Source organism: Bos indicus x Bos taurus, chromosome 19 (genome assembly GCF_003369695.1).
Source record: "Bos indicus x Bos taurus breed Angus x Brahman F1 hybrid chromosome 19, Bos_hybrid_MaternalHap_v2.0, whole genome shotgun sequence".
In the NCBI taxonomy this organism is placed as follows: Eukaryota; Metazoa; Chordata; class Mammalia; order Artiodactyla; family Bovidae; genus Bos; species Bos indicus x Bos taurus.
This window is the reverse complement of record NC_040094.1, coordinates 51,460,572-51,478,356: the sequence shown is the minus strand read 5'-3', so window position 1 is coordinate 51,478,356 and position 17,785 is coordinate 51,460,572. Positions and strand designations below refer to the sequence as shown.

The 17,785-nt window shown below is 51.1% G+C and overlaps 1 long non-coding RNA gene across 1 annotated transcript; it reads left to right on the top strand.

Moving 5' to 3' along the window:
- The first annotated feature begins 7,997 nt into the window (after positions 1 to 7,997).
- Positions 7,998 to 14,008, top strand: LOC113878382. The gene is made up of 2 exons (XR_003506974.1): positions 7,998 to 8,179; positions 13,609 to 14,008. It is a non-coding gene; the product is annotated as an uncharacterized LOC113878382 (long non-coding RNA).
- Positions 14,009 to 17,785: the final 3,777 nt, after the last annotated feature.

Here is a 17,785-nt window from a genome sequence, read left to right as displayed (position 1 = left end):
GTTTGTGAGGTGTGGGCCAGCATGGGGCATGGCTCCTGGACACCTCCCCCCGTGTGGTCCAGGAGCAGCAGCAGCTGGTGAGCAGCACACAGCATCGCCGCTGTCCAGACCTGAAGAACAAAGCCACATGTGACCAGGTGCTCCAGGGATGCACGGGCAGGGGACAGGGTCGATCACACCAGCACTGTCCTCAGATCTGATGTGGTCTCCTGTGTTTATGAGCGGTGGACTGCCCTCTGCTCTTCAGCAGTGCTTAATTCTATAATTAAATTCTACAATTCTCCTGACAATTTTAACTCTAAACCTGTCTTGGAGCTTTATTCATTGTCTGACTCCAGGACAGCAGGGATTGCTCCCAGCCCCGTGGCTCCATGGCATGCACCATGTGAGCCTACGTGAGCCCGTGTTTGTGAGAGCGCCCGGCTGTGGGTCAAGTCGAGCCCGAGGGCAGTGACCACCGTCATGGGGCAGGTGGGCTAACAGAAGTGCCCGGTGAGCCCAGCAGGACAGCACCGGGTGCTTTGGGGCAACCTCCAGCCACACTGAGCTCCAAGGTCAAGTTGCTCTGCAGAGTCTCAATGCTGTCTAAGTAAAGATTGAACATCAGACAAAAAAGAAAATGATACATGCAAGTTGTGTCGAAGTCTGTTTTGAGAAAAAGGTGTAGATCTGGGTTGGAAGAGACACGGGGCAAAAGTGACCCGGGCGCTCCCTTTCCTCCGTGAACTGCCCTGCAACATGACAGCGACACGTGCAGCCAGGGCAGGCCCTGTAAGGCATAGTTCAGGCCAAGGCAGAAAAAGGAAAGACGACCTCAACAGAAGTAGGTTACCTTTTTCAGGCAAGGACGGGCGACAGTCGGCCCAACGACCAGGCTGAGCTCAGAGAGGGATCAAGGAGGCCCCATATTTATAGGGAGGTTTGTGCAGGTGATAATGGAAAGTTAATCCGGCAGGATGTTTTGGGTACTTTTTAGTTGACAAGGCATTTGTAGTTGGGCAGGGGTGATAAGTCTTCTGGGCAGGTGTAGGGAGTGGAAGGTTTCTGGACAGGGGGTGATAAGTCCCAGATAGATATAACCGGCCTGGAGCATCAGGGCCGGACCTAAAGTTCTGTTTTGTTTTCCCTGAAGTTAGATGATTCAGCAAGGGCCTTTGAGACTCTTGTTTTCTTTTCTTGGCCCAAAAGACTCCTTCATTCCAGACCTGAAATCATTTAAAAAAATGGGAAAAAGGGTGCCGTATCTCTCTGGCTACTTCTTGCTGGATAGGGGCAACGAGTTGGGTCTGGAATGGAGGATCGTCCTAGGGCCCAGGGTCTCCTTTTTCTGAGCTTGGGGTGAGGCTCTCGAGAAGAAGAATGGTGTTGACCTGATCTCGAGAGATGGCCCGAATCCGTTCTTGGAGAAACCTTTGAAAGAGATTGAAGAAACAGGGTCCAAATAAGAGGAATAGAATGATAAGTACCAGTGGTCCCAGGAGGGAGCAACCAAGGGAACTGCTTTCGGGGACTGTAAAGGTTTTGTAACTCTTTTCTGTGGCGTTCAATTCTGTCTCTAAGTTCTTTGACTCTGCCCTGGACTATGCCCATTTCATTAACAAAATAGCAGCACACTTCTCCTAGGAAAAGGCAGGGCCCTCCCTTTTCTGCAGTGAGAAGGTCCAGGGCTCGCCTATTTTGAAGAGCCACAGAAGCTAATGAGTTAATTTGTCTTTGGATTGAAATGAAGGACCCCACTCCCTGCTCCATGTCTTCATTAAGTTCTTAGGACAGCTTGTAGTAGAATTGGGCAGAGGTCGAGCTGCCTCAAATCCTGGTGCCTAGGGCTGCTGCTCTGCCAGTCCCAATCAGGAGGGGGCTATGACAGCTGGTCTTTTTTGTGGGAAAGTTCCCCTTGTGGGGAGACTCTTTATTCTACCTCTTCTTCTTTGAGGAATGTTAGGCCCGGGGTCAGGAAGACCAAGATGCAAGGTCCAGGGGGTCCAATGGGAGACACGAATATGTGCAGGTCCCGCAGACAGTGAGGATTCCCGGATTGGTGCAATTGTTTGTGCTGTTCCAGAGAACCCAAGTGGAACAGAAGGAGGGAGCGGAGTTTGTAAGACCAGTGTAGTTGGGACTAGAGTAGTTGATACAGGTTAGGTTTGAAGAGGCTGAGAGTAGGGCATTGTCAGAGACTGGCCCAGTGGGTTGTGCAGTTTTTTGTTGGGAAGGGGAGATGTAGTTGCCCTGTAAAGGCCAGGTTGAAGGTAAAGGAATTGTTATGACACTGAGGGAGACAGTGACATGCATATCTAAGACTGGGATGTGTGTTGTGTGTACGGAAGAATTGGAAGGAAGAGTTGAGAAGGCGGATAAGGTGTTGGTTGCCAGAGGGAGGTTTTAGGACAGGCCATAATTGGGAAAGGAGGTCTAGGCATTTATAAGGCTCAGGGGTCGCCTGTAACCTGGAAGTTATGTTCTTGATGACTTGTTCTTGTTTCTTTTCCCGATTTTGATCTAGTACCCCGCCCCCATCTGAGTACCCCCAGTGGATAATGGGATAGAAACATATGTTTCTTCCATTTGGCTTATGGCAGGTACTCATGAAACTCCCTCTCTTGTGTTTGTGGTGGGAAATGCTTCTATCCACCCCGAAAAGGTGTCCACAAGGACCAGGAGGTATCTGACTCTCCGGACCGGGGGCATATGCGTAAAGTCTATCTGCCAGTCCTGTGTTGGGAGGCTGCCTCGCATTTGATGGGTTGGAAAGGATGTCGGTTTAAGGTTGGAATTGGGGTTAGTACATTGACATGTTTGACAGGAGCAGGTAAGGTTATCTAAATATTGTTGGTCAGCATTGGATATGGGGAAGTGGTTACGGAGGAACTGTCGGAGTGTCTTGGATGAGGGAGGAAAAAGTGAGTGTAGATAAGAGAGGATTTCTGTGGTGGAGGGAGGGTCGTGTGGAGTCAGAGCTAGGATGACAGGGGACTGGAGGGAAGGATGGGACAGGGCTGTCTCCTTTCCTTCTGGTCTGCAGCATTGTTGTGGCTGATACGACACTTCCCTTTTGATGCCCCTACAGTGGAGGATGGCGGCTTTGTTTGGTAAGAGTGCTGCCTCTAGGAGTTTGTGGATCAGGTCTGAATTAATAATGGGGGGTCCCTTTTGGGTTAGGAAACCTCTTTCCCTCCATATTAGGATGTTTGAGTGAAGTACGTTATAGGCATATTTGGAGTCTGTGTGGATGTTAACCCTTAGATTTTTAGCCAGAGTTAAAGCTCTGGTGGCTTCCCAGTTAAAGGCTTTCCTTTTGGCTCAGAGGATAAAGCGTCTGCCTGCAAAGCAGGACCCCGGGTTTGATCCCTGGGTTGGGAAGATCCCCTGGAGAAGGAAATGGCAACCCACTCCAGTATTCCTGCTTGGAGAATCCCATGGACAGCGGAGCCTGGCAGGCTACAGTCCACGGGGTCGCAAAGAGTCTAACACGACTGAGCGACTTCACACTCACACACTCAAAGCTCTGGTGAGAGCTATCAGTTCTGCCTGTTGGTAGGTGGTGTGAGGTGGCAGAGGTGAAGCTTCAATTGTCTGGGTTCCATGATTGTGACAAAGGTCCCCTTGGATGATGACATATTCTGCTGCAAAGGGTGGGGATTTTTGAGAGCTGCCATCAACGAACCAGTGTGGGGTGTCTGGGTCTAGGATGGGCTGATCTGTTAAATGTTGGAAGGGGTTTTGGGTAAGATCTACTGTTAGGCTGCAGCTATGTAGGAGGGAGTCTGTTGTAGAGGACGTGGGTAATAAGCTGGCGGGGTTAAGGGGAGAGCAGGGGGAGAATGAGAGCTGAGGGTCGAGGAGAAAAGTATGTAGGACCTGTACCCTGGAAGGGGGAAGGGAGAGGAAAGCCAGATGTGATAGTAAGTCTCCGAAGGTGTGTGGAGAACAGACTGTTAAAGGGGCATGCCTAGAGGGTTTATTTGCTTCGGGTACGAGGGCTGCGATAGCAGCCATGGCCTGTATACTGGGAGGCCAGCCCTTGGTCACCATGTCAGCTGTTTTGATAGATAGGCTATGGGAACCCAGGTGTCTCCAGCCCGCTGACACAGAAGTCCCAGGGCCTGTGCTTGGTTGGAGTGTGCAAAGAGAAAGAATGGTCTAGTGTGATCTGGCAGGTGGAGAGTTGGCACTCGGAGGAGGCTCTGGGTGAGCTGGCGAAGAGGATTGGCCAGAGAGGAGGGGTTAAAAAGGGGCTCATCCGGACATCCTTTAGTTGCCTCATAGAGCAGTTTGCATGAGGGGGAAGTTAGGGATCCAGATACGGAAAAAGTTGAGGAGGCCGAGGATAGACAGGAGCTCCCTTTTCGTTTTTGGAAGTGGACAGTTAATCAAGGCCTGGATTCTATCTGGGGGAATAGTTCTTTGTTGATGGGATATGGAGAGCCCCATGTAGGTGATGATGGTCTGGGCTATATGGGCCTTAGATTGGGATACCCGATAACCCCAGGATCCCAGGGCCCCAAGGAGTTTGGCAGTATGTTGGAGGCAGAGTTTTCGGGTTGGGCTACAAAGGTGGAGGTCATCTACGTATTGCAGGAGATGACTCAGGGCTAGGTCGAGTGTCTCTAGGTCCTTTTGTAAAGCCTGTCCAAAAAAGTGGGGACTGTCTCTGAACCCCTGGGGGAGAACTGTCCATGTTAGTTGTTGGGAAACGTGAGTCTCGGGATCTTGCCAGGTGAAGGTGAAAGGGGGTTGTGAGAGGGGGTGGAGCGGGATGGTGAAAAAGGCGATCTTTGAGATCTAATACCGTGAAGTGGGTTGCAGTCAGGGGTATGGCGGAGAGAAGGGTGTAAGGGTTAGGGACTACTGGGAATGTCGATGTAAGAAAAGCCTCATTGACTTTCACAGATCCTGGTTCAGGATTCTGGACCAGATCCTGGTCACTTCCTTACTGCCAGAGTAGGGGTGTTGTGTGGTGAATGGGTAGGAATTAGGATAGAGGCTTGAAGAAGATGGTCTACGATAGGCTTAAGTCCCTTGTGGGCCTCCGGGGTGAGAGAGTACTGTTGTTGGGTAATTATAGTCAAGGGGTCTTTTAGGGTAATGTGGACTGGGGGATGATGTTTGGCTACGGATGGGTGATCAGTGTCCCAGACTTGGGGGTCTGAGGTGGGTAGATCCAAGGGAAGGTCAGGGTGAGGGATAGGGACCGTCCAGGTGCCATCTGCATGCAGAATATAGAGACTGTATCGAGAGGGGTATGGTCATAAAGACTCCCAATTTGGATAACAAACCTCTCCCTAGGAGTGCCATCGGGCACTGAGGCATTATGAGGAATGAGTGTATAAGGGTCGGTTTTCCAAATTGACAGAGTAATAGAGGGCTGATTTTTGGCCTTAGGGGAACTCCAGAGACCCCCTTGACTGTGAGTTCTGAGTCTTGAGTCGGGCCAGAGTAGGAAGTTAAGAGAGAGAAAGCAGCTCTGGTGTCTACTATAAACAAGGTCTTTTTTCCAGCCACTACCCCATCTACCCTAAGTTCTGAGCTCATGTTTGGGACACAGGCCGGGGGGCTGGAACCTGGGCTCCATCATTGGAACAACTCTCGTAGGGTTGGGCTGGGGTTCTGGGGAGAAGTGGGGATTTCCCCAGAGTTGCCAGGGCGTCCCTGCAGACAGTCCATCTTCCAGTGTCCCCATTGGCCATAGGTTGGGCATGCTTTTGGGGGGACCGTGGATGTGGGCATGCCTTTGCCCGGTGTCCTGAACTGGTTGCATCGGAAGCAGGGTCCGGGGCTGAGGGGCGGGTCTTAAATCTCGTTCTGGGATGACTTGGGCCAGGTTGATCTCTTCCCTTAATTGCTGCCACCAAAAAGGCATATTTAGCTTTTCTCTCATGTTCCTTTTCTCTCTTAGCCTCCTCCTCTCTATTATTGAACACCTTGAAGCCTACTTCTAGAAGGTCTCTTTGGGGGGTCTCAGGGCCCTTTTCTAGTTGTCGAAGCTTGCATCTGATTGTCAGGGGCGGACTGGCTGATGAATGTGAAGGTAGAGTAAGCCAGCAGGGGTGGTGATATCTAGGTTGGTATACTTCTGGACTGCCTCTGTGAGGCGGGCCGAGAATAAAGCTGGATTTTCGTCTGCCCCTTGGGAGATTTTCCTGACTTTATCATAATTGACATGGATATGAGTATTTTTCTGCATCCCTTCTAGAATGCAGGTAATCATATGATTCTCCTGATACCTGGGTCACCGGGCTGGTAAGTCCAGTGGGGATCTAACGGAGGCACCGCCTCATCAGCACCTGGGTTCTCCCAGTCTTGCTTATGTAAATGATCAGCATGGACTTTTGCAGCTTGCCAGATATGGCCTTTTTCATCAGGGGTGAGAGTGGCATTTAGGATATAATAGACGCCACTCCATGTGAGGTTATAGGCCTGGGAGAGTCTCAGGAATTCTTTCCTGGGTCTGGTAGGATTTTCAGAAAACGATCCTAACTTTTCTTCTATCTGGCTCATATCTGACAATGAAAATGGTACGTGGACTCAGGTGGGGCCCTCTGGTCCTGCCACCTCTCTCAGGGGATCATGTTGGGTACATGACCGTGTGGCAGTGGGGGAAGGAAGGGGGGAGGGGGAGTCGGGGAGATGGAGTAGCGGGGTCGAGGGGCGTCAGGAGAGGTTTCTGGGCCAGTAGGAGAGTTGGATGAAGGGGAAGGAGAGGGTTGGCGGGTGGCAGGTAGAGAAGGGGCGCGGAAAGTCGCGGTCTGCGGTTAGTTGAGGAAGAGCCCGTTTGCTTGGGAGACAAGGTGCATAGAAGGACCTCGTGGGTGGAGCAGGCCTTGCATAGGGAGGGCCTGCTCCAAAGGGCCCAAAAGCCTTGGGCATATGGGACCTCCAACCACTTGCCATTCTGTTTAAGGAAGTTGATGAGATTTTGAAGAATGTTCAAGTCAAATGTGCTGACTTCAGGCCAGCGGTCTTGATTGTCTAATTATTATTGAGGCCAAATCTGTGTACAGAGTTGTTTTAAACGGTTAGCTTTGAGTTCAGTGAGTGACAGTGGTTTGAGATTTTTGAGAACACAGGTCAGAGGGGAATCTTTTGGGATGGATTGGCCAGACCCCATAATTGAAAGGCAAGCAGAGGCTCCTATTGAGAGCTTGAGTCCTCACCCGTAGTCGCAATAGGAGTTATGAGAAGAGAGCTCTGTGTTGAGGTGGAGCATCCCCCACCGTCACCTACAGAGTGCCCCTGGGCTGGGGGTCCCCGGGACCCGGAGAGGACTGAGTTCTAGAGCGCCTCCTGAACACCGTCCGGATCTTACCTTAATCTAGGGGCCGGCTTGAGTGGAGTGTTGCATGTAGAGCAGTCGAATGGAAGGAGTTCCCTATTCCAGAGGTCATCAGAGAGAGAGAGAGAGAGGGAAAGGGGGTAGAGCCGAGGCCTGGGGGTACGCAAAACACCAATAAAGCCTTAGGCCAAGGCTTGAACCCCTCACGAAGGCACTAGTGTCCCGGAGGGGAACTTGAGCCCTGGCAGAAAAGTGAGCTCGGAGGATGTTCGCGCTCCCGGATTCCTGGAAAAGGGAAAACATGAGACTGAGGGAGAGTGAGAGGGAGTGAGCCGAGTGCCTCGCCCCTTCCAGGTTTCGGCACCAAGAACGTAAGGTATAGTTCAGGCTGAGGCAGAGAGAGGAAAGACGAGCTCAACAGAAGTAGGTTACCTTCATTCAGGCAAGGAGGGGCGACAGTCGGCCTAAGCACCAGGCTGAGAGCCAGAGGGACCAGGGAGGCTCCATATTTGTAGGGAGGTTTGTGGAAGCGATAAGGGAAACGTTAATCAGGCGGGATGTTTTGGGTATTCTTTAGTTGAGATGGCATTTGTAGTTGGGCAGGGGGTGATAAGTCTTCTGGGCAGGTGTAGGCGGTGGAAGGTCTCTGGACAGGGGGTGATAAGTCCCAGATAGATGCAACCGGCCTGGAGCATCAGGGCGGGACCTAAAGTTCTGTTTGTTTTCTCTGAAGTTAAATGATTCAGCAAGGGCCTTTGAGACTGTTGTTTTCTTTTCTAGGCCCAAAAGACTCCTTCAGGCCCAAGTGTGATTCTGATGACGACAGTGTCACCAGCTGGAGGGGCCTCTGGCTGCCTGGACCCCTGAATGACCGTGTGGCACAGGCCCCCTGCACAGGCTGCCAGGGTAGGTCTGCTGCTGCTGCTGCTGCTGCTAAGTCACTTCAGTTGTGTCTGACTCTGTGCGACCCCATAGACGGCAGCCCTCCAGGCTCCCCCGTCCCTGGGATTCTCCAGGCAGGAACACAGGGTAGGGCTGGAGGCCCCTGTTTCCACGGATACCCCACCGCAGACCATCACCAGGAGGCCCCTCTTCCAACAGAGGGCACGGGCAGCTGAGAGGAGACCTGGTCAGGTGTATATGTGCCTGGGGGATCACCCACATATGAGTCTCCCTCACCCTGAGCAGACCCTCAGACCAGGCCCCCCAGGCATGCTGACTCACACCTGCCAACTTGGGGCCCAGTTCAGAATGGTATTCCACCTCCCCCGACCACCCCCGAGAGCAGCTGCCTAGAAGGCCTGTCCAGTTAGAGTCAGACATGGAACAACAGACTGGTTCCAAATTGGGAAAGGAGTACGTCAAGGCTGTATATTGTCACCCCGCTTATTTAACTTATACGCAGCGTACATAGTGCAAAATGCTGAGCTGGTTGAAGCACAAGCCGAAATCAAGATTGCCGGGAGAAATATCAATAATCTCAGATATGCAGATGACACCACCCTTATGGCAGAAAGCGAATGGGAACTAAAGAGCCTTTTGATGAAACTGAAAAAGAGAATGAAAAACTGGCTTAAAACACGACATACAAAAAACTAAGATCTTGCCTGCCTCCCAGACATCTCAGCTTTTTGGCAGGATAGCCCTCACGGGGACGAGGAGGCAGGAGGCTGGGCTGCTCCCTCGGCTGGCCATTCTGTCAAGGCCCCTGTCTTGTCCCTAGTCTGGTTTCTGAGACAAGATGACCTCCTGCTCCCAACAAGTGCCTTCCCACCCACCTCCCCTCCCCCTAGCAGAGTGCAAGCCAGAGACGTGCAGGAGGGATGACTATTTCAGGCCCAAGGCCACGTCATTGGTTCCGGGTCCACGTGTTCCTCTTTGTGTGTGTGTCGCTCAGTCCTGTCCAACTCTTAGTGACCCCATGGACTGTCGCCTGCCAGGCTTCTCTGCCCACAGACTTCTCCAGGCAAGAATACTGGAGTGGGTTGCCATTCCCTCTTCCAGGGGTTCTTCCCGACCCAGGGAGGGAAACTGAGTCTCCTACATTGCAGGCAGATTCTTTACCATCTGAGCCACCAGGGAATCCCATCTGCTCCTTTAGTAGCAAACAATCTCCACATTCTTTCAGCCTCTGAATGCTTTTTTGAACCCTTTATCAGCTGAGCCAGTGAAAATCCAACAAGGAAATGACAACTGGGTGGCCGATACTCCATGCGCAACAACGATGGAGTGATGCCGGGAGCCTCCACGGGAGACCCCACCCATGACAAAGGTCATGCGGAAGAGACCTGACAGGCAAAGGCGGATCGGGCCTCAAGGGACCCCCTGAACCTGCTCGAGCATCTACCCCAAAACCAGAATCTGTCTGCCTTACTATTTTGTGCCTTTCACCAACTCTTCTGACATTAACAGGAGGTCATCCCCGACCTCTTTTCTCTGGAAAAAGTCAACTTAGGGCTTTAGTTAAGAAGTCTCTTGGACACAAAAGGAATATTTCTATTTTAACCCCTCTGTTGGCGTTCTAGCTTGCCTGACAGGTTTACCATACTCTTGCAATTAACACACATGATTGTTCACAACTCCGCAACCTTGAAAGGCACGGGAAGCCAAAACATTCTAAAAGTCCTAATGAGCATAGAGTCCTTTAAGGGGTGAACAATTATTAGAATAGATAGTACTGGTAAAGGGCTTCATTATCGGGCCAATGCTTGCTGCCGAGTGCCCATATCCCTTATCCACTGTGCACCTGGGAGTGATTGGTTAACGTAGTTGGAATGTAAGAAAAACAAGCAGCAGCCTTGGAATTACCCACATCAGACCTTTGAGCTAATTGGTTCTTTCTTTGTTGCGACCCACTGCACCTTTGCTCCGTGAAAATGTAACTCTGTTTAGTATTTTCTGAGGCTGGGAGAAATATAAAGAAAAAACACTTCAAGGGAAAATAAGTTTTCTGGCTGAGCAGCCTTTATCAAAAAAGGGTCATAAAATGTCCACATGCCTCCAAGGCCAGAAGATATTGTACACAACACTGTTTATGGGAAAGTTATGCAGAAAAAATCCTGGTTTTGATAAAGACAAAACAGATGTAATGTTTGGGCTGACTCTGTATGACTTTGCATCTTTCATTTCCCTTTATGTACAAGTGAAGGTATAAAAGTTCCTTTTGAAAATAAAGTTATGGGCCTCACTCACGGAAGCTTGCTCTCCCCATGTTGTTCTTTTTTTTCCTTTTCCCTCCTGTTCTCTCTGTTCTTCTTTCAGGATGACTCCTTGGAACACAGGAGCTTTATTGGCTTTCTGTGTTTATCAAGGAGAGTTCCAGAAAAACATCTATTTCTGCTTATTGACTATGCCAAAGCCTTTGACTGTGTGGATCACAATAAACTGTGGAAAATTCTGAAAGAGATGGGAATACCAGACCACCTGATCTGCCTCTTGAGAAATTTGTATGCAGGTCAGGAAGCAACAGTTAGAACTGGACATGGAACAAAAGACTGGTTCCAAATAGGAAAAGGAGTTCGTCAAGGCTGTATATTGTCACCCTGTTTATTTAACTTCTATGCAGAGTACATCATGAGAAACGCTGGACTGGAAGAAACACAAACTGGAATCCAGATTGCTGGGAGAATTATCAATAACCTCAGATATGCAAATGACACCACCCTTATGGCAGAAAGTGAAGAGGAACTCAAAAGCCTCTTGATGAAAGTGAAAGTGGAGAGTGAAAAAGTTGGCTTAAAGCTCAACATTTAGAAAACGAAGATCATGGCATCCGGTCCCACCACTTCATGGGAAATAGATGTGGAAACAGTGTCAGACTTTATTTTTCTGGGCTCCAAAATCACTACAGATGGTGACTGCACCCATGAAATTAAAAGACGCTTACTCCTTGGAAGGAAAGTTATGACCAACCTAGACAGCATATTCAAAAGCAAAGACATTACTTTGCCAACAAAGGTTCATCTAGTCAAGGCTGTGGTTTTTCCTGTGGTCATGTATGGATGTGAGAGTTGGACTGTGAAGAAGGCTGAGAGCCGAAGAATTGATGCTTTTGAACTGTGGTGTTGGAGAAGACTCTTGAGAGTCCCTTGGACTGCAAGGAGATCCAACCAGTGCATTCTGAAGGAGATCAGCCCTGGGATTTCTTTGGAGGGAATGATGCTAAAGCTGAAACTCCAGTACTTTGGCCACCTCATGCGAAGAGTTGACTCATTGGAAAAGACTCTGATGCTGGGAGGGATTGGGGGCAGGAGGAGAAGGGGATGACAGAGGATGAGATGGCTGGATGGCATCACTGACTCGATGGATATGAGTCTGAGTGAACTCTGGGAGTTGGTGATGGACAGGGAGGCCTGGTGTTCTGTTGATTCATGGGGTCGCAAAGAGTCAGACACGACTGAGCGACTGATCTGATCTGATCTGATCTGAAGGAAGATCAAGCCCTGCTCTCCACTTTGCTATCCTTATCGCCTAGGCCGTCAATCTGAGGGTATCCCTGGATCCTGCTGGGGCTAGACCCCGACAGAGTGAAGGAGTGTGGGGACTCCATTCACATGCCACCAGTCAAGTCCCGAGATTTTGTGCCAAATGGCAACAAACGGGGTTTTGTGACTAGTGTGAATATTTTATGAAGCAGGTGGGACTCAGTGCTCTCTGAAAGCCTTACTCCCCTCCTTTATTTAGCAGTCTGCCTCCAAAAGCTTCCCAGGTGACTCAGAGATGAAGAATCTGTCTACCCAGCAAGAGAGGCAAGTTTGGTCCCTGGGTGGGGAAGACCCCTGGAGAAGGGAATGGCAACATACTCCAGGATTCTGCCTGGGAAATCTCAGGGATGGAGGAGCCTGATGGTCTACCATCCATGACATCGTAAAACAGTTGGACTCAACTCAGCAAATACATCAGAAGCAGCCACCTCCAAAGTGGGGAGGGGCTGGGGGGCCAGCTCTGTAAACACTTGTTCCTCTGTCCCAGGGACACCCATGGCTGTTGAGCAGCCTTCACAGAGAACCCACCGTGTTGCGAATGGCTGACCTTGACCCCGTGGTAGAGCAGGGACCTCGTCAGAACAAAACACCCCTGTTTACTGACCCCTCGAAGAAGGGAACTGCACGCTCTCTCCCTCCCTCACCCCCACCCCAAGGGTCCCAGCCTCAGTGTGGACAGTCCCCTGGGGTTCCCATGAAGCCTGAACAGCCGGCTGGGCTCTGCTCTCAGCCTGTGGACCTCCCCCTCAGGCTGACTCTGGCACATTCCGGAAGGTGGGGACCTGAACCCTCAGGTGTGTGCTGACCAGCTGATGCCCAGGCTTCTGGACCTGTCCCCAGGGCACCTGCCCTACCTGCTCACAGCCCTCCTCGGGGCCCCTTGTGGGAAAATACCCAATTTTAAACTTTGACCCTCAGTCATCTCAGACCTGGTGGCCTCTGGCCTGTATATTCTAGCCCTGGGCCTGGAAGCCTCTATCAAGAGAGGAGGTCAGAGTTCAAATGAGGATGCAGAGGAAGAAAGCACTGCCCCAGGGTTGGGGTGAGGAGGGGGAGGACAGGAGGGGGATCTGTGCTCCTGGAGTGTCCTGGTGCTGAGGGCCAATCTTCTTAGGCCAGGAGGACGGGAAGACCCTTGAACCTTCTCACCCCCACTCAAGGCTGAGTGAGCCTCTGAACAGGGTGGCATTGGGGGAGTGTTCTGGGGGGATGCAGTTAACAAAAAAAAAAAAACCACACAGTGAGAGAGCTATGATGGAGTGAGAGAATCCGTCCCAAGAGATGGGGGAGGCCAGTTCGTGGGGCTTCTGGCCAGGAGTACAGGTGGGCTTTCCTGGTGCTCTAGTGGTAAAGAACCCGCCTACCAATGCAGGAACCGTAAGAGACCTGGGTTGGATCTCTGGGTTAGCAAGATCCCCTGAGGAGGGCATGGCAACCCACCCCAGAATTCTTGCCTGGAGAATCCCATGGACAGAGGAGCCTGGTGGGGTACAGGCCATAGGGTCACAGAGTCGGAGACGACTGAAATGACTTGGCACATACAGATGGTCAAGGATACATCTGGGCGAAGGTGACTCTACTGCTTGCCACAGAGAACAGATATATCACAAGTTAAGGGTGAGGGTGCTTTTCTTTGTGTGGGAAAACGCAAGCAGCTGGGGTCAGTGAAATTCTTCCTGAGTCACGCATCTAATCATCTGACAGGCTGCTTGTCCGGATACACAGAGTCCGTTAACGTCTCTAATTCCTATCTGAGCACAGAAGTGCACGGTGAGTCCCCAGCTGCAGCGGATCAACCTTTGCAGAACTGGACAGTGAGCAAGACACGCTGTGCTCCTCTTTTGTGTGCAGGGTCAAGCCCAGCAGGCTGCAGCCCTCAGCTGAGTCACTCAGGGATGGCCCCTCAGCCTTGGTGACCATCCAGGAGCCCCTGGGAGCTCTCTCTCTTCTCCAGATGGTCTTGGGATAACCTTCCACCCAGGAAAGGCAGCATGGTGGTGCCAGGGTCCCACAGCCCTCCCCTGGGAAAGGCCAGGGATGGGTCAGAAGGGGGACATGATGGCCTTCAAAGGTCCAGGGCTTTGCACTTAGAGCCCGTGGGCATTTCAGCCTGGCCCCAGCCCTTCCACCCACTGCCCCGGGGCCTTGGGGAAGCCTAAGATAGCCAAGGAGGGGTCATTCTACTGTCCCTATCATCCCATCAACCCCGCTCTCTCTAACCTAATAAAAATTGCTGTTTATTCTTAAAGAACACAGTATTCTCTGATTACTCGAGCACAGGACTGTTGTAGAAATTCTGCAGGAAAAAAAGTTGAAGAAACTGTAAAAACCTTTAGTTCCCAGACTCAGACTTACTTCCTGATGACATTCTATGTTCGTCTAGCTTTTCTGGAAGTATATATTTCTATGGATTCAAAAGGAAGGGGCTTCCCAGATGGCACTAGAACCTGCCTGCCAATTCAGGAGCTATAAGCACATGCAGGCTCGATCCCCGGATCGGGAAGATCTCCTGGAGGATTGCATGGCAACCCACTTCAGAATTCATGCCTGGGAAATCCCATTACAGAGGAGCCTGGCAGGCTGCACGCCAGTGGATCCCAAAGAGTCAGACGCCATTGAAACGAGTTAGCATGCAGGCAGGTGTGCATTCAAAGGGAAATTGGGATGATGCTGTCTGCACAGTTGGGGGTTTGGGCTGCCTGGTTCTGCTGATGCCCCGACAGTACTGTCAGACGTGCCCAGCCTCACCACAGCCCCTCAGTCCACACCAGACATGTCCACACACAGGAGCTGTGTATGGAACCTGTAACTGATGCAGCTGCGGTCACAGGAGCGCCCCAACCAGATCCTCTGCTTCCCCTCAGGTGGTCCCAGGAGCACTGGCTCCTCCAGGCTCAGCGGTACTTCCAGGGCCAGGGCCCCTCTCTGCCACACGACAGACCCCCAGGGACCCTCCCCCTCAACGACCATTTCAAGCAGCCCCTGAAGAAGGTCTTTCCCAGCTCCTGCCTCCCCCAGGAACAGCTGAGGAGTCTCCCTCTGTCCCAAGCACTCTTTCTGAGATGCCTCTCGGAAACTCCCGTGGAGGGAGGGCATCTCCCGGGAACAGAAGGTGCTACATCCTGGGCCCTGGCCTGCCCTCTCTTTGGTCTGGGGTTAGAGTCTTCCCAGAGAAGCGTCCTGATTCTCGGGTAATTCTGGGAATGGAGGCAGAAAGTTGAAAGGAGAGAGCAGACTCTGTGTGTGAAGGTTCCTCCACCACCTTCTCTGGGGACCACATGGGGTGACTGGGGCAAGAGAGAGCCGGAGGCTGGGGCATGTGGGCCACTCTCAGGCTCAATGGGATGCAGGGAAGCCTCTTTGAAGGGCTCTAACTTTTATGTATGTTTTTGTAACTGCATGTCCCTCCCTGGCCTGCTGGTCCAGGGACTTCCCGGGATTGGGTCATAAGCCTCACCCTTCCTGGCACTGGTTCCCACTCAGCCCTCCACAAATGTTTGTTGAATAAACAAGAGTTGATTTGGCAAAGAATTCACATTGTTAGGGCAGAGTACTTTAAACAAATCAATAAATAACAACACAAAATCAACAAATCAACACAAAAATGGACTTATCCTGCCCCACAAAGTTCCTGTGCCAGGGATGCCTCTCACCTTACAGGTGAGGATGGTGTGGGGAGCAGGTTTGAACACCCCAAGTCATCTAGCACCCTGGCAGTTTTCGAGGATGCTCCCCCAAGGCCCAGATTAGCCAGACCAGTCCCCCAGGAAGGTCTGAGTTGGCTCAGGGACTCACATCTGGTATCCCCAGCTCCTGTGCCTGCAGCCCCACCTGTGACTTTCCTGCCACAACCCTGGGTGATGCCAGGGAGCTCGTCACTTTTGCACAGGACTTGCCTTTCAAGGTAAACACCCGACTGGGCCCCACCGGGGGCAGGACACCCACTCTGCGCTCAGAGGCATTAGAACAAGAGGGAACTTGCTCTTTGGGGACCAGGGGGAAGCTCAGGCTGGTAAGCCTGTTTGGAGGCAGGGGGACAGCAGCAGGATGGGTGCTTAACTGAGGAAAGCGGGCAGGCGGTGTCTCAGTCAGGGCCACCAAGGGATGGGGCCACCAACCCCCTCATGGCACTGTACATCCTGTACATAAACCACAGCGCTTGTGAGCACACCAGGGGATTCCCTCTCGGGATACCATCCCCGGAGACTTACTTTCTGTTTACCTCTTATTTCACTTCTATGCAGAGTACATCATGCGAATTGCCAGGCTGGGTGAAGCACAAGCTGGAATCAAGACTGTTGGAAGAAATACCAACAACCTCATAGATGATACCACTCTAAATGGCAGAAAGTGAAGAGAAACCAAAGAGCCTCCTGATGAGGGTGAAAGAGGAGAGTGAAAAAGCTGGCTTAAAACTCAATATTTATAAAACTAAGACCATAGCATCTGATCCCATCATTTCATGGCAAAGAAAGGGAAAAAATGGAAGCAATGACAGATTTTCTGTTCTTGGACTCCAAATTCACTGTGGATGGTGACTGCAGCCATGAAATTAAAAGACACTTGCTTCTTTCAGAAGGAAGGAAAGCTATGCCCAACCTACACAGCATGTTCAAAAGCAGAGACATCACTTGCTGACAAAGTTCCATATAGTCAAAGCTATGGTTTTTTCAGTAGTCATGGACAGATGTGAGAGTTGGACCATAAAAAGCTGAGTGCTGAAGAATTGATGCTTTTGAATGGTGGTGCTGGAGAAGACTCTTGAGAGTCCCTTGGACAGCAAGGAGATCACACCAGCCAATCCTAAAGGAAATCAACCCTGAATATTCACTGGAAGGACTAATGCTGAGCTGAAGCTCTATTCTGTCGGCCACTTGATGAGAAGAGCTGACTCACTGGAAAAGACCCTGATGCTGGGAAAGATTGAAGTCAAATGAGGAGGCAGCAGAGGATGGGGTGGTTGGACAGCATCACTGACTCAATGGACACAAATCTGAGCAAACTCTGGGAGGCAGTGAAGGACAGGGGAGCCTGGCATGCTGTTGCCCATGGGGTCACAGTCAGGCACAACTTAGCAACCCAACAACAACAGCTTTTGTAAATGCTGGGCAATGAACAGGTTGTCAGGATAAGGGGGAAACAGTGCTCTAATGTTTAAATCACCTAGTGAGCCCTTCCCCTTCCAGGCAGAGCTGCCTCCCCCTGGCTACTGTGGCCACTGAATCTCCATTCCTGTTGCCCCATCAGCAAGGTGACCTAAGTTACACTGACAGGGCTCGTCCCCAGAGGGGAGAGGAGAGCGTCCAGTCGGCGGTGGCCTGCGCGCCAGGGTCTGGGCAGCCCGGAGGCATCAGGGACCCTGGAGGGAGCTGTGGGGACCACATGGCTCAGCCAGACTGGCGGAGCCCACCTCCTCCCTGACTCTGAGGGGCCACTGCAGGAGTTAGACCCTCAGGACCGAGTTACTCAATGCACAGCAGGGGCGGGGCCAGAGCCAGACCTACCTCATGATCCCTGAAGCAGCAACAGGCACCCCAGTTATAAGCACTTCCATAAGTAAAATGTTATACTATTTTGAAGAAAATAAAAGAACGTTCAGATAAAGGGAAAGGCATATCTGGCTGTTGGTTGAGGAAGGATGAATACTGAAAATGTGATTCTTTCAAAAAATGAAGTGTAAAGACAAATAATTCCCAAAAGCACTGAAGGCTGGGGCAGCTGGGGACAAAATAACCCGATGTTGGAGGAATGCAGCCATTTCATAAAGCAAACATCATGCTTCCGGGTGACTCCATCAGAAAGAGAAATACTAACGGGTCAAGAATTTTAGTCTTACATTTTAAAACTTAGAAATGTCTAAAACAAGAAAGTTCCCTGGTCTCTAGTGAAAAGGATTTGGCACTTTCCCTGCCGTGGCCTGGGTCCAATCCCTAGTTGAGGAATTGAGATCCCACAAGCCACGTGGCACGGCCAGCTTAGCTGAAAACATTCTGGACCTGAGACTGAAAAGACTGTGACATGAACGCTG